The sequence below is a fragment of the Prinia subflava genome, chromosome 3, assembly GCF_021018805.1.
Source record: "Prinia subflava isolate CZ2003 ecotype Zambia chromosome 3, Cam_Psub_1.2, whole genome shotgun sequence".
Classification (NCBI taxonomy): domain Eukaryota; kingdom Metazoa; phylum Chordata; class Aves; order Passeriformes; family Cisticolidae; genus Prinia; species Prinia subflava.
The window spans coordinates 80,606,942-80,622,608 of record NC_086249.1 but is presented as its reverse complement, the minus strand read 5'-3'; the positions used below and the strand labels follow the sequence as shown (position 1 = coordinate 80,622,608).

General features: G+C 42.8%; 1 protein-coding gene across 2 annotated transcripts in view; it reads left to right on the top strand.

Annotated features, from left to right (window-relative positions):
- The first annotated feature begins 2,218 nt into the window (after window positions 1-2,218).
- The window catches only part of EDAR (ectodysplasin A receptor), a 72,073-nt gene continuing 58,624 nt past the window's right edge, over window positions 2,219-15,667 (top strand). For both annotated transcript variants that reach the window (XM_063393559.1, XM_063393558.1), the window contains exon 1: window positions 2,219-2,355. The gene's annotated coding sequence lies outside the window, so the exon portion shown is untranslated. The remainder of the gene's footprint in view (window positions 2,356-15,667) is intronic.

The following is a 15,667-nucleotide window of genomic DNA, read 5'->3' as shown; positions in this document are numbered from 1 at the left end:
ACAGAAGAATGAAAATTAAACTATTTTGGCCCAAAGATATAAAACATAGAATTCTCCAGTGCCTCTCAGACCTATGATGATAAACCATCCTCAGAAAAACATCTTGCCCTAAAAGTACTGGAACTAATGAATCCTGATTTCCTACAGATTTGTGTTCTGTGGGTTGACTGACTTGTGTGGTCTGAGAAGATGTATGCTTTTTGGGTGGCTGGAGAATGTGTGAGGTCTCTGTCTGCGTGGATTTGTTGCTTTCTCGTAAGGTGTGTTCACAGTGTGCTTTCCCCAAATCTGGGCAATAAATTGGGGATGACTGTCTTTAGCCAGCTGCTTATCGTTAGAGGCTTCTGAGAATGTATTTTTATTAGCCAGTAGATTCAAATTCTATTAGGAGGGAACACAAACATTATATAAGCCTTGCTTCCACAGGCAATGGGGATAAACAACTATTGTTCTCCCTCTGCCCTCTGCTCCATACTAGTTTCTGTCTTTCATGGTCCTGCTGCCTTTGATTCTTCTCAGGAATAAATATTAGATATACCCTGTGGACTGTAGGGAAGCAACCTCCTTCCTGGTTTATTCCATCATTTCCAGTGAACCTGCCCTGATACCACCACCTTCATCCTTGTCTCTCTTATAACTTTGTTTCAGAAAGGAAGTAGGCTCAGGAACAATTCACCTGCTGCTAAGAGAAGCAGTCCCTGTGGAAGCTCAGACAGGCTTAGCCATGTTTTGTCTGTTGTAGTGATACCAGCTGTAATCTTTTTTTCTCTGCAGGTAAGAAGGAAGCAACTTGCTATGTAGTCCAGGGTCAGCTTTTGACAACTGGAAGCATTGTATTGAATATGTTTCTTAATAAAATGAAAAAATGCCCAATTATATTTTAATGTTGATTCATACTATCGAGTTTGGTAAGTGTTAGATAAGAACCAAAGCACCCCTGCTTTCAATGCATGCCTTTGCCCAATGGGATGGTGACTGTAAGGTCTGCTGCAGAATGACAAGAACACACACCAGAATACACACTTGAGAATCTTGTACCCAACAAGGCTGAAAGGTCTCCTTGGAAAAATATTTTCCACTGATCAAGCACTGTCAGTTTTTCATACTACATACTGGATGCTCAAAAAAGGAGGTGTACTGTTGATATGTTTCTCCTTTATGACCTCTGAGTTGTTCTTTAACTGCTCTCAAGCCATTTGCAGGTAGGCTGGGTATTTTTAATTTCATTTATTTCCCTTCAGTGATATATAATGCTATCTGAGTAGGTTATTTCATATTTTTTGATTTTAAGGAACACTGTCTTTGCAGAAATACTGGCAATTCCCTTGCACAGAGCTAGTTGACAGCCAGAATTTGCAACCTTTAGAAAACTGTATAAGAATATAGAGCTATACAACTGTATAAGAATATTTCAATTTTGCTTGGGAAGAAAAGAATCAATAGTTCAGAAAGGTAGCTATAACATTTTCAATTTGAAAAAAAAATCTAGGTTATTCTTTAGAATTTTCTAGAAGCAGCAGGGAGCTGTGAGTGCTCCTGGAGAACCAGTGATTCCTGATGTCTCCCGTGCTGTCCTTCCCTGGTAAGAGTCCTGTGGGAAGTCCACGGAGTCTCCAAAACTGCGATTGAAAAATAGGAAACTGAAGCAGGCTTCAGAGGAGCCATCCCAAATTATCTGAAAATCAGGTATTTCTGCAGGATAGTTTGATTTTGCCTTGGCAACATTCACTAATTTGAACCAGTTCAGTCATCAAACTTCCCCCTCACTTCTCAGGAGCTCCCCAGAAGCATGTTCCTGCTCTGGCTCCTCTCAGCCAAACCAGATAAAGCCTTGTGTTCACCAGCCAAACGCGAGCTCGGCGGTAGCGGGCATGGACGCGGGGCTCCTCCTCATCCCGCGGGGCTCCTCTAGGTGGGGCAGGCGAGTTTCCGCAGAGAGCGGAGCCCGCTCCGGCGCAGCGGCTCCGCCGAACTTCCCAGCGGACAGCCAAGGCAAGGAGAAGTTGCGGCTGGACCGCGGGGCCGAGGGCTGACGGCTCCGAGGAGTTTGGGCTCACTGGGACCCGGCTGGGGACATTCATGACAAACTCTGCGAGCGGAGGAGACGCGCGCTGGCACCTGTGAGAGTCCGAGCGAGCGGGACCCCGCTCGCTGTGCCCGCCGGAGCAGCCCCGGGTGCCCCGCTGTGTGTGCCCGCCGGAGCAGCCCCGGGTACCCCGCTGTGTGTGCCCGCCGGAGCAGCCCCGGGTACCCCGCTGTGTGTGCCCGCCGGAGCAGCCCCGGGTACCCCGCTTTGTGTGCCCGCCGGAGCAGCCCTGCTCCGGGCTTCGGAGGCCGTGAGCCCGTCTGTGCAAGGTAGGCTCCCGTTCCTGGGCAAGGTGGGCTCCCGTCGAGTCCGTCGGCTGCCTCTGCCCAGAGCCAGCGTGCCTCTGGTACGGGACCCACTCTGTCCCGTAGATGTCACTGAGGACTGTGGCTGGAAATCGTGTCGGGTTTAGGGTTTGTTTGAAAGAGGTCTACCATCCAGTGAGTTTCTCTGCTCCTAGCACAGGACTAAAGAACTGCTTTTTTTCTGTGAATGCTAGACAGTAGCTACAGTTCCTGGTAGTGCCTTTGGTTAGAAGTTAGTTTCTTCACACAGAAGGTGTGGTAGACTTTTTTATTATTAGAAGTACTGATGTTCTGACTGGTTTCTGAACTCTAGAGGATCCAGTGGGGTTTTTTATTTCAATAGAAGTGTAAATTTCTCCCGAGGATAGTGGAACTGCTCTTTCGAGTTTTGCGTTAACATTGCAAACTAATTTGCCTGTACTTTTTACTACTGCTACTTCTGAGATCCCAACCACTGCTGTAAAACATCACAGTATTGATAGTGTTGTGGCTGACTGCATACACATGTGAATGCATGCTCACTTTTATTTTCCCTGCTTCCACAAGCTCTGTGTAAAAGAGTACATTTACACAGGTAAAAGGTCCAGAGGGGAAAGCAGGCTGCTGCCCACGCTGAGAAGTACCAGGGCAGAGTGGTATTGCATACCTGCTCCAAGCACAGGACTCTGTAGCCACATGAGGTGCCGAAGTCGCTTTGAAATGCCCAGCTATGCCTGGGGGAGCAGAAAGCTCAGCTGAGACTGCAGAACCTGCTCCAATGGTGAAGTGGCCTCTATGGACCTTGCACAACTACAAAAGATTGTAATTTGTACTGAGCTGGTTGATTTTAGCTGCTGCTGCTGCCTTGGCTACAGCCCTGATACTGTGTATTAGAAAAAGGGTAGCTAGACAGTGGTATGCCTAAGAGAAAAGATGTTTTCATTTTCACAACTAGTGAAGCTTTAGATATTATATGAAAGGGCAATGGATGGCACTTAGGATCTGTCTCCCATAGGGTGAGATCCTCATCAATAGTACAACAATGCCAAGGAGCTTAATGACCACCACCTCCATGGGGTACCACCCAAACCTGTCTACATGCTTCAAACTACAAGGAAATTTTTCACACTTTTGGCTGCTGCTCATTTGAGTAGACAAGGCTAATGGCCATGCTGTGCCTCCTCTAAAGCAGAGGTGGCTGTTGGTGTTGCATGCTACAGTTTCAAATGGAAATGCTTTGGGCAAGTGGTGGAATTCTCTGGCAGCTCTACAGGAAAAATGTGGGAGATCGCAAAGTTTAAAAGGAAATTATTGTGACTGTGCGAAGTAGGGTCAAACCCCATGACCATTATCAGGATTACTCAGTGCTTTGTTCTTCTGTCTCAGAAATGTCTAAGTTGTACAAAGTGAAAAGAAAGTAAGTTTGGGTATCCTCTGTTGAAGACCAATACTGATAAGAAATTAATTGAGAAATTAAAAAAGACAAGAACTGTCAAATAAAGGAAATACACTCAGCAGCAGCAAGTTTGGCTCCACACCACTCAGTGGGAACAAGTCCAACCTCAGGTAACCTCCTGTGAACCCATTTTCATTGCAGATCATTGACAATGGTGAAACTGTTACCAGAGCTTCACCCAGTTCTTTTGGCTGGTAGGGCACAGCGTAGCTGTGTTCTGTTTGCAATAATGTAGTCTGACCACAAGAAAGCTCAGATGTGAATGTGCCCAGGAAAAAACAGCAGCCTTTTTTTTTTTTTTTTTTTTTTGGTACATAGATAGCTTTTGCAGAAAACCACTGGCATAAATAGACCAATTTTTCTCTATTGCAGCTAGATGAAAAACATGTGATGTTTTAATTTTTCACATAGGATTGTGAGATGGCCATTTTCAAGGCATCGTACTAAACTGTGTGCCATGGAAATTATCTCACGGAAAATGTTGAACTGAATGCATCTTTACCATGGAGTTGTTAAGAATGCCTCAAAAAATTACTTCATGTGGAACATTAAAACTTTGTGTGTTAAGGTGGCATTTCTTGGAGGACTGAAATATTTTAACAGAGTCTTAAGTTTCTAACTGAACCCATATAGCTGTGGTAGATAAATTGTCCAAGTCTCAGTTTTTGAGAAATAGCAGCATAAGCTTTTGAAGATAAGATTAATATTAAGATAGTGTTTTTCTCATGTTGTCATCAATAGAGGAATTCCCCTTTAATATCCTCAACAGAGTTGTTTCCTTTAACCATGGTAGGATGGAACTGGGTCTCAGATCGTATCTATGTTACTTCTCTTTTCAGCCAAAAGGTAGATAAATTGCAACATGAGCTACTGCCTATAGCAGAATAACCAGGCAGGTGCCAGCGTGGCCCCACCCTACATGAGTCATTGGTGTGAAGCTGAGTATAGATCAGCCTTTCCATTCATTCCTGTAAAATGTATCTTATTTCTCCCTCTGATATTCTGAGACCAGGCCTTTACTGACTTCTGGTGCCCTCCTGACACTCAAGACCCAGCATATATTTTATGATGCAGTAGAATGTAACAGGTACCCCTTTTTCCTCAACAGGTCCTGAAGCAGCAGCTCTTGTTGCAGAAAACCCTCCTTTCCTAATGTGTAGAAAAGTTCTGGCTTGTGTGTGAATAGGTCAGGGAGCTATTTGCAAAAGCAGGGACACTTTCTTGCCTTGTATATTCCAAGAAGATAAAGAATGAGATATTACTGAACAAGGATGGAATTGTGATATGTAAGACTGTCCACCTTGGCAAATATAACTGACCTCTGCCGATGGTCACTTTATGGACAAAGTGTTTGACTAGACTTGTCCCAGAAAACTAAGAACCTTCATACAGCGAAGACTAGAACATACAAATATTATTTGGACACCAAGTAACTTGCTGTTCCTTTGTTTGATTTATCACTCCTCCAATTCTACTAAAAGTGGATGAGATTCTGGGCCCCTGCAGTCAATGGCAGAACTCCCACAGGAGTGGTTTGCCCAGTTCTTGCTGGCTCTTTGGCAACATTCAGTGATCAAACACTGTTTCCTGAATCATATTAACTTTGCCTCATTTCTTCTGACTTGACGTAGATCAGCTTCTTCAGTTTCTTTTCACTGGGGAAATCAGAACAAAAGTAAAGAGGACGTTTTCAAATTCAGAAGGAGTCCATTAGAAACAAAAAAATAAAAGATAAACAAAAACTACTTAAAAAGCATTATCTGCTATTGTCTTATGAAGAAGTTAAAGCTTTGCCAGTGGATTTTCAACTCTCTGTGGAGCTGGAGTCAGGGCCACATCCTCCTGATCTGACGCAAGCAAGTGCTAGTTTTGAAATGTCAGAAGTGTCATTCTGTGAAGTTAAGCCACAATGCTTGAACTGAATCACCCACCATGAATCTAGCAACAGGTTTTACATTGCCACGTTTCCATGATGTCTGACCATCTGCAGTGCAAAATCAATAGCTAAGTCCCTAGGGGATTTCATAGTTTCTGGCATTCTTTTTCAGACTCTGTTCTGCAGTGCTGAGATTTTTTTTTTAATTATTATTTGATGCCTTAAATTCTTCCTGTTTGCTTTGTGGGAGGAGATGGCTGGTAAGAGTTTATGTGGCAGAAGGGACTGCCAGAGCTGTGTAAGTTTTATAGCAGAAAGAGGAGGAGGTTTTTGAGAAGGTTGATGTCCCATTCCATGTCCCACAAGGAACCTCTCCAGCAGCTGGTGGTATCTCAGCTGATCTTTGCTTCACTTGCAGTGCAGTGGAAGCTAGGAGAGTCTCAATGACCTGACTGTTCAGGGTCCTGCTCTGATAATAAAAATGTACACAGTATAGTGTGTTTTGAGAATATTACTTTGATACAGTCAATGGCTATGGGTGAATTGGGGAGAAAAAGCAAAAGAGTTCAGAAAACTTAGTTTGACTGTACTTGCAGCATCCTGAATGTTGATGGACCTGAAACCATTTTGATCTTAAAGTCTAAGATCAATCTAGTTCAGGATTGCTACCCTTCAGCATCCAGCTCTTCCCAACCAATCTTCAGTGCGATACTTGCTCCCTACAGGAGCCTGGCATACAAAGATACGTGAGTTCCAGTTTCTTGCTGTCTTTGCTGTGCGCTGATGAATGCACATCCCCTGAAAATCATGTTAATGAGCCTCAGGTTCCTTGGGCTTCAGAGCCAGGAGAGATATGGTGCTGCAAAACTCAGCTGCATCCAAGTTCAAGCCAGCTCTTCGGTAAGGAGGAACCCAGGAAAGATTCACTCTTTTCCTTGCCTCCCCTGGAGGCTGTGCTGTGTATGAAGACGAGGCTTTATCCTCTGCACAGAAATGGAACAGGCTGGGGACCAAAGCAGAAACATATGGACAAATCATGAGAGTGCTTTAATTCTGACAGTCCATCCATCTCTTCCTTTGGATATATCACAAACAAAAACTACTGAAGAGCCAGTTAAGCAGCATACAATTATTTGCAGATTGAGTGTCAGAATTTTATATTTCATTTGAAGCAAACCCCATTTTATTAGTTCAGAATTAGATATTTGTAATTGTCCAGGCTAGAAGGATGCATTCCTAGGACATGCTCCATTTTTCTTTTGGAACTCTATACACACTCCACTTTTTGGGAGAAGGATCAGGGAGGGGAAAAAGATCTGTACAGTAATAGCTGATAAATTGAGGCTTTCTAGATCTTGGCTTCTGTCACTGAAAAGAAGACTAAAAGACCCTGTACATCTATATCACACATCTTGGAAGAGAAACACTGGGACTGCAAAAATATGAGGAACAGATGATATCAAAGGCTAAAATAGGCAGTCTGTTAATATACCTGGTGCTGGTTTATAGCCTGCTCTAGTTAGGAACTATGGAACAGACAGCATCCTCAAACATAAAGGACTTCAATTCACCTCTTATAACAAAGCAAAACTTGAAATTACCATCCTTAAGTAACATTTGTCTTCGTATTGGAATCCACAAAAAATGAAAAGGCTGGGGACATGTTCTCTTTTTGTCACTTGGGATTTTGCCATTTCATCTCTCGGTGGGTAGCTGGTGACAATGTGTCCCCTGAGTTAGACATGTTTGTATTTACGAAAATAGGAAAGAATGATCTGTGGACTGCCACCCATACAGTGGTATGTGACAGGGGGACAAGCAAAGCAGCAGCATCTTCAACTGGCCACCCCTTTCTTTCTCAGTGTTTACCACCTGCACAGCAGGCATGGCTCAATGGCTTGTGGGCTCACCTCCAAGCCACGGGAGTTTATGGGCTGGCGGATCCGCATAAGCCGAGGCTGGCGTGAAGTCTGGCAGTCTGAAGCTGGTTACACGAAGCATCCAGTTTTGCCAGCTGCAAGAGGGTAATAATTTCCAAGAGAGGGACAGAGCACACAGCTGAGGGTAGTAACTATCTCAGCTGTCACCATTTATTCCATCACCAAGTCTGAGTGTCAACACCCTCCAAGAGAGACAAAAGTAAAACTGAGTATCCAGGCATTGTGGGGCACAGATTTATTTCATTAAATTGAAATACTTGCCCATGATGGGTCTTGTCTCTTTAAATTTTCCATACTGAAAAAGCATGCACTAATATATTGACAGTTGGAGGGATATATTTTCTGTGCATGTGTAGATCCAGTTGGTTTCTTTGGACGTAAAATACAAAGGAAAAAGCCATTGTTCTTGTCTTGCTCTCAATTTTCAAAAACTGCCAGTTCTTATGAGCAGACCAAAACAGATAACAGATGGCACTGGCTAGCAACAAGGAAACCTAGATGCAAATATTGTATGGTATATGAAGAACGTCTCTGATGTGGCAGGGTTATGTTTTCTATCATGGTTTCTAACCAGTTGTGAGAAAAATCCAGTACGGGCACTTTGTGTTATTTAATTGGATGTGAAAGGTGCAAATAATTCAGCTGGTGACCAAACGATAAAATTGGTAATAAATTTAAAAAAACAAAACAAAACACCATCCTAACCTAATAAAATGAATGTAAAGCGACTCGATATACTTCCCAGTAGAGCAAACAGAAGACTCTCCAGTCATGTCAGCAGATATCTAACCAGCCTGTAAATTTCTGCTTTTCTTCCAAGATGCCCATGTACACAGGCTACACTGCAAAAGGGAAATAAAGGTGTGCTTGCCTCTGAATGTTTTCTGGCCCCAATAATCAGTCAGTGGTTTTCACAGACATCAAAACCAGGCACCATGCAGGGTCTCTCAGAGAAAGCAGCAGGTCCAGCATGTCAGCCTCACAGGTGCCCTGCACCCCTGCTCTCCCAGACCTGGATATCTTCACAAGGAACCAGGAGCCACAGCTGGGCTGAACTACAGGAGTGCCCAGTACGGTGCAGGTCTCCCAGAGCTTGCATAAGGCTGTTTCTAATTTAGCTTTGGTGGAAGTCAGACTAAACAAACAAATGGGTATCTCTGCTGCAAATATCTATGCATGGGGAAACACCAGGAGCAGCTTTGAGGAGGCAGTGAGTGGTGCCCTTGGGGTACAGCACATGGGAGAGGCATGTCCACATGTAGATGAGACATCTGGTTGCAGCTTGATGAGTGTACATATTTTCCACTCACTCCTGCCCACAATGTCACCTCTACCTCCTCTTTTAAATTGCAGCCTCCACAGCAGGGAAAGGCAGTACAGGTTTAAAAAAAAAAAAAAAACCAACAACTAAAATCCCACCAACTTCTCTTTCCAACCAAGAGTGAAACACCTCTTGTAGCAAATGAGTATCAGATCCAAACCCTAGAATGAGTAGTAGGGGTCTGAGCAGCTGGAAAGTTGAAGTCTAATGTCTTGGTTAGGTAAAATTACAGTTAAATGCCTTTTTTTCTTGCAAAAATGGGTGCTTGCCAAATCTCCAGTGTAAGACAGAACACTTATTTCTTGTGCTGCAGAGCTCTAAGATATCAGACCTTCTATGTACTGCAGCAGACAAATACACTCAAAGTGACAGAGCAATTTCTTATATTTACTCTCTTTGCCTCTACCCCCAGTGCCTGTAGAGGCAGATCCATGGCAGTGAGCACAGTCTTACCTTATTCGTAGAAGGATGTGGTTAAATGCTCCCTGATTTTTTTTTTGACCAGAAAATGAGTCTGTTGATGTGGTGCCAGTCAAGTCCTGACAGAAATTTGACAGAGCTGTGAAGCTCACTTGTTCACTGATGCTTCACTCATAAGTTATGTGCCTGAGTAAGTTACTTTGCTGGTAAAATACCTTTTTCCTAGCCCTTTGCCCATTTTGCACTGAATCTATGCCTATAGCAAGCATCAGAGCATCAAGTGTTTTCTTCATCGTATGTATAAAATTCAATTTTTCTTTGCAGTGTTTCTTAATACCTTTTTTTGTGTTCAAGTAAAGCTGTCACTGAGTTCACTGAGGTTTGCCCACAGAAGGAGCAAAGGTTCTGTCCCCTTGAGATTACACAAGCCATTTTCTAGTAATTTGTCTGCTAAGGTGACAAATTTTCTTATTATAGCACTGAAAACAGGAACTTCACTGTCTTCTAGCAGAAATGACTTTACGTATTTTATGAAATGGAGCCAAAGGCACTTCTCTTGTCAGCTGGAGTTGGTGCTGTTTGGTTGATCTGGACATGAGAATTATCTACTTCCCCTTCCTCTTTTTTTGTTTTTGTTAATGAAGGCTTTATACATGACTAAAATACATAGCTGTGTTTTTCCCTTCAGGTCATGTTATCGGAAGCTTTGACTTGGGGGTGGGAGTAAAAAAAGTTCACTTACTTAGTAAGATTAAAGAAATTAAAGGCTAAGGCTCATATTTAATTTTCCCTCGTAGATGTAATTTTTCAAGCAGTGACAGCATCAGAACCTTTTCAAGTTTTATAGCTATTTCATATTTGGCAGAAACAACAGGAAACCATCTGTAGCAAAGCAGGACTGTTGTAAGCATAATATTCAGTAATGAAAAAAAAGATTAAAAGAAAACACTGTTATCTTTATGTGATAGCTTTGAAGGTGCAATGAGCAGGATGCTTGCATTTGTTACTAACTTCATAAAAATCTTCTAGATGACTCAGCCATGGGAAAAAAATTATTATTTCAGCAGAAGGAATAAATCCAATAAGAAATTTGACTTTTTGTCTCTTGTTGAGATTTCCATGATGGCTGTAAAGATCCTTGTGGTAAGGAAACTGTATATGCCTGTTTTCTGTAAATCATAACTTACAATGGTGGAGCTTATAAGCACACACACACAACTTCAAATAGTCACACTGTTCCACAAAAGGCAAGTAAGCTCCTCGTGTTCTTAAGCTTTAACTCCAGGCCTGAAAGCCTTTTCTAGACCAGGGAAATAAAAATAAATTGTGAAGATTTAGACGGCTTGTACTGTCCTCCATTCCCATATGACAGGTTGTTTTTGTTCCTGCTTTGCTGTGTTTTCTGTGCTGTAAAGAAGACTTCCAGACTTAGAAAGTGCATACTCATCACTTGCAGGTAAAAAAGTAGTTCTTGATGAAACTTATTTTGTTAATTGGGGTGTCACATCCCAAGGCTGCAGTTTCAGGGTTGCTCATGGTAGCCAATAAATACCTCTGAAGAGCATGGTCAGTCCTGTAAAGTTGTTACATTGCAAATGTCTTCGTCAGAATGGCCATTTAAGAAATGGAAAGAACAGTTTTTTCAGATGTGTTCTAAAATCCAGCTGGGCTAAACCTGTCTATAATTTCTTTGTCATTGACAGTGTTTCAAATTTGAATAATCAGACCTAGTTTTAAGATAGCATTTCACCATGCAAAAGTCAGAATGTGTCAGGGAACTGCAATATCTTCTTGTTATTAATGTCTTAAATTATAGCTAGACACCCTGTTTTTCCAGTTTTTGAGGCAAGTTATGAAGGCTCTTTTTTTAGTGCTGAGCTGATGAGACATTAAAGGTTTCTTTTTCAAATAGTTTGGCTGTTGGGTCGCTCCCTTCACTCACACCTGCCCCTTGACTTAGAAATTGTCTCCGCCTCTTCTGCATCAAACACTGAATTTACACAGGCACAAAGAAAGTGTGGAAGGCCAACAGCTCGCACCGTCATTAAGGTGAGAATGGAAGAAGAACAAAGCAGCACAATGGTAAGAGAAATCTAACAATACCATGCCTTGCTGCGAGTCTGACTAACCAGGGCTTTCCCACAGGAGGGAACGGTGCTGAGGATACCGCAGGATTAGCAGATGCATGCAGGGCTGCTGGCAGCGACTAAGCCAGCAACAGAGAGCGAGTCAAAGTTCTAGACATGAGTCAGGTTTTGAACTTGTTGTGGTTTGTAGCGGCTCAAAAGGCTTTGTATGGCATCACTGCCAGAGTCTGCCACTGCGAAGTGATGGGCTTACAGCTGGTAGAGCCACTGGCTGCGTTGGAAGGGAGTGCTTGCTTTCAGCAAAACACTGTAGTTGAGCTCAACATCCACAGCACAGCTTTGGCATTATTTTAATGCCTTTACCAAAGTGCTCTGGCTTATAAATTCAGTAAGACCTTGATAATTATGCAAGCTTCCCTGGAGAATTTTAGAGAGGCTCGTAGGAAGCATCATAAAATTATTTCTCAATATACATGTGACAAAAATAAGACAAAAGCAGTGGAATGATACATGCATTTAGCAGCTAAAGTAAAAAAAAAAATATCTCCTTATGCATGCCTTTTCTTCTGGAACTCTAAAACACAGAGGAAAGAAAATGAGAGGAAAGCATGATGTCTGGATTTGTTTTGTTTCTTCAGAACTTTCTGTTCGTGCCTTTTAAAACAGTTTGGCATAAAGATTTGAGTCCTCAGTCCTGATGTCATGGATGTTTTTGCCATTTATTTTAACAAACTGTTGATGTACTTTTATCTGCTGTTGCCTCTGCCTGTGTCAGAGACGGACGAAAACTTAAAGAAAAGGTGCAATTGCCGCATAAGCTGCTAAAAAAACTATGAGTTCAATCAAAATGAGTGAAAGATATCTACTATTTCCCTTGCAAAACCAAGTGCAAAGACAGTGCTAACAGCTCAAGTTTCCTAGAAATATATGCAGAAGCTGCTCTCTGTGGTATTTTCCCTACCATTACTAATTCTAGATGGATTAATTTAACAAGAGGTGCACACAGACATTTGCTTCACTTCATAGGCATGTCCACTTTTGCAGAACAGATGCAAACTCATACACAATTCTGCTTAACTCTGCAATATTTTTCATCTGGAGTTTTCATGCCTTTTTGTATATATAGATGAAACACTTTTCCTTAATCGCAGAAGAGCAATTCGTGCTGGGTGTTTGAAAAGCACATAGAATAGCAGGCACTCTCTGAGTCTTTGATTCAGCAGCACTCTGAAGTGAGAAGCAAACACTTTGTTAGATCATCTTCAAGGACTTAATCCCAAGGAGGAACTTGGATGCCTAGCAGACAAGTCACTTCACACGCTAAGTCTGAAACTTAGATATTAAGAACTCTTGCTTGCCTCCTCTTCACCGCAGAGGTGCCTACATACCTCAGCACCCACGTTTGTATCCAGTGAGTTCCTTGCATGCCTGAACGTGTGCTTCTGGACATGCTTTACCTGGCTTGGCCTGTGCTGGATGAGCAGACCCACATGCCACATGGCAAATCCTCCCGCTGAGAATGGTCACACTATTACGTGCTCAGGGAGCTCAGGTGGGCCATCTGGGCTCAACGTGTTCCTCAGCCTGTGGAGACTTAGCTGTTGTACTCACAACAGTGTTCCCAGTCCCAGCTCTTACGCATTCCAAAAGAGGTGTCTGTCTGTCCATCCCTTTTGTTTTTTAACTGTTATATTTTCCTAGGCATAAGTGACAATGTGGAGAGCAAAAGAAAAATAATACTGCCACGTGGTAGCTAGGGTGTCCATACACACTAGCCAAAGTGTGTGGAGATGCAGGCTCTGGGTAATGATATAAGATATCTAAATTTAGCTCAGAGTAAGAACTGGAGTCCAGTTTCCAAACCCTGACCCAGGTGGTGCCCCAGTCACTAGGTTTGGGAGTCATGTGTCTGAGCAAAAAGAGACAAAAACTGTCTCATGCAAAACAGAAAAGCTGCAAGAGGAGGGAGCTGGACAAACCTAAGAGAGCCTGTGTAGCCACGCTGCCTGGCCAGGAGCTCTGAACAGCTCCCTCTCTCTGGAGCTCACACAGCCAGCCCCCAGCCACTTAGAGGGAAGATTTCCAAAACTGTGCTCAGACAAAGGAGGATCCTGGCAGGTGGAGGTGTTAGGCCTTGTGTTGACCTGTAGATGATGGGGGTATTAAGTGCAGAGATATGAGGCAGTGGTAGGAAGGGTTCCATAGGCTCGAATTTGGAGGGAGTCTGGAGGACTGTATGGCAAAGCCTTGTCAGGTTTCTAAGCCCTGCCAGTGTCACGGCCAAGGCATTTTGAAGACTTCTGTTTTGAAGTGTCTCTTCCCAAATTCTGGCTGTAGCAAGGCTGCTGCCACCTTCTGTGTCTGCTGTGGAGCACTGAGTCCATTATGGCACTGTTCCTGTTGTGAATCTGGCCTGACCCCCAATGAAGTAGGAAACATTTCTGGGAAAAATGCTAGACATTAGTCTGGGCTAGTTAAAGTCAAAGATGGCTAAGAGGCAAATAGCTGCAGGAACCCTAGTGTGCAGGAAGGATGATTTCTGATGGATCAGTGTCTTGTGGCCAATAGCCAGCTCCAGCTGAAGCTCTTAAGCTCTTCTCACTGGGACATTTGCAAAGACCTTGCTGCCATGTGCATTTGTCCGTGGCTCACAAGGCACCCTTGTCACATGCTGTTGTGCACCATGAAACCTTGGGGTCTGCAGGGGAAAGGGGCTGGGGCTGCACAATTAAGCTGTGGAAGTGTGTGGGAAATTGCTTCATAGCCACACAAAGCCCATCTGCTTTGCAATCCACTTAAAATGTGGGCAAATACACCCAGTTAAAAAAAAAATCAAAACCACAAAGTAGCCCTCCTGCAAATATCCAATAACCCCATGGCTTTGGCACTCTCCTGAGACACAGGTGTTGGAAATTCAGCTCCCTGTTCCAAATTAAACAGAGGGAGTATTTGAGTTGTCCCATTTTACTCAAAGTGTGTCATACACCTGCACCAATAAATTGATCTGTGGAAACCATATACTCCTCTGAAATGTGCTAACCATGCCCTGTAATCAAGCCTTCAGTGCTTACTCAAGTTATAGCAATACATTTGAATCTGGTAAAGAACAACTATTCAGAGTGCAAGCCGAGAACACAGCAGAGATTTAGAAGAAAGATGTTGCAGGGCAAACTTCAGTGAAGGGGTAATAGGTGGTATCAGTGTGGTCATCTTAGGTTTGTATTTCCAGGCTTTCGGGTGGCTTTGCAGTTTAAATGTTCTACAGTAACTATAGTATTTTCTGAACACTGACATTTGTATTGTAAACTAATTGTTTTTTGGTTGAGAAACTGCTGACCGAGCTAATATACCTTTCTGTTAGTGGGCACACTGCCTTCAGCTGCTGATGCCACTTTGGGAGTGGGAACAGCACAATTTGATCTTTATGTTTTAAAGTTACTCCCTTTTCGAGAAGTTTGCTTTATTTGGCATATAATTTAGGAAGAGTCAGTTTGCATCTCTGTATACAGCTTTGACTTCTTCCTACAAGAAGTATACATGTGTGAGAAATAAACAGGACATCAGGGATTCAGGTGAGGAGCTTTATATATGTAACAGTCTGGGCAAGAAAAATGTACAGAACTGATTCCATGCAGACAGGCAAACTCAGTCATTGTTTCCTCGAGGCTTTAAACTTATTTCACTGTGAGGTGCTAAGAGATGGGGCAGTTTTATGGCGGGGTTTTTTTGTTGTTGTTGTTTTGGTGTGTTTTTTTTAGATTTGTGTATCCAGTATGTCATGACACGACAACAAAGATGAAAGGGTTTTAATTGGCATAAAATTTATGTGGGTTTGGGTCACTTCTAATTACATGTGAATAGTCCGGAAGAAAAATAACAAACACAGCTTATTAGTAACAAAGAAAAATGCTACCCTTTCTGCTGCACACTTGTGGGCTGAGATTTGACATCATTAAGCTCAATGTAAAAATAACTCATCTATCAATACCATCATTTATCATGAAAGGAGGAGCTCTCTGTAATGCATGGTTTGAATTAACTGTCGCTTGCTGTCGAAGTGACTGAGATGCTGTGTACACATTTGGCACTGATGCACATACATGAGTTTTTGTAGATGTCTTTTGGAGACAGAGCCAAGAGAGCCAAAAAAACAGACTCTGAAAGCAACCTGAGCACACATGTGAACACAAGCACCTT